This window comes from Myotis davidii, unplaced genomic scaffold, assembly GCF_000327345.1.
Source record: "Myotis davidii unplaced genomic scaffold, ASM32734v1 scaffold181, whole genome shotgun sequence".
In the NCBI taxonomy this organism is placed as follows: Eukaryota; Metazoa; Chordata; class Mammalia; order Chiroptera; family Vespertilionidae; genus Myotis; species Myotis davidii.
This window is the reverse complement of record NW_006291504.1, coordinates 2,831,394-2,832,422: the sequence shown is the minus strand read 5'-3', so window position 1 is coordinate 2,832,422 and position 1,029 is coordinate 2,831,394. Positions and strand designations below refer to the sequence as shown.

At 59.8% G+C, this 1,029-nt stretch overlaps 1 protein-coding gene across 1 annotated transcript in view; it reads right to left on the bottom strand.

Moving 5' to 3' along the window:
• The window catches only part of LOC102773250 (ATP-binding cassette sub-family C member 11), a 39,828-nt gene that overhangs the window by 25,204 nt on the left and 13,595 nt on the right, over nucleotides 1-1,029 (bottom strand). The gene's annotated exons all lie outside the window — the stretch shown is intronic.

Genomic DNA, 1,029 nt, shown 5'->3' with positions numbered 1-1,029 from the left:
TCCTGCCACGCCCCGCCTCCTGTCACGCCCAACTCCCACCATGCCCCGCCTCCTGTCACACCCAACTCCCACCATGCCCCACCTCCTGCCACACCCACCTCCTGCCATGCCCAACTCCCACCATGCCCCACCTCCTGACACACCCACCTCCCGCCATGCCCCACCTCCTGTCACGCTCAATTCCCACCATGCCCCACCTCCTGTCACGCCTACCTCCCACCACGCTCCACCTCCTGCCACACCTACCTCCCACCATGCTCCACCTCCTGCCACACCTACCTCCCACCAGCCCTGGGCACAGCACTCATCCGTCCCGGGAGCCGCAGCCCTGATGGGAGACCGTGCCTCTCCTCTGTGCACTGTTTCCATCCACATATACTAATAGATATATGTCATTTTTTAATTGCTTTCAGAGGTAGAAAAAGGGAGAGATAGAAACATCAGTGATGAGAGGGAATCCTGGATCGGCTGCCTCCTGCACGCCCCCCACTGGGGATCCAGCCAGTAATGCGGGCCTGTGCCCTCGCTGGGCATTGAACCGTGCCCTCCTGGTTCATAGGCCGACGCTCAACCACGGAGCCACGCCGGTCGGGAGAAGGTCCGTGTCTTTGAAGGGGGCTCGAAGGAGGGGGGCAGCCAGAAGTGTTCGTGGTGGGGACTGGTGGGGGCCAGTGCATTTGAGGGCTGGAGGAGGCTGGAGAGGGGCTGAGGCCATGTCCTGAGCGGGTGACTTGATAAGGAGCCAAAGCAGAGCCGCCCTCCCATCACTCTCAATGGCCCTCAACATGAAAGTCCCCGTGAGCCCGGCTGGTGTGGCACAGGAGGTGGTGTCCACCCAGGACCCAGGAGGTCACGGTCCGATTCCCGGTCAGGACACAAGCCTGGGCTGTGGGCTCCATCCCCAGTGGGGGGCATGCAGGAGGCAGCCGGTCCATGATTCTCTCTCATCATGGATGTTTCTCCCCCCTCTTAAAAAGAAAATCAGTAAAAAAATATTTAAAAACAAAGAAATTGCCTGTGTTATCTAGA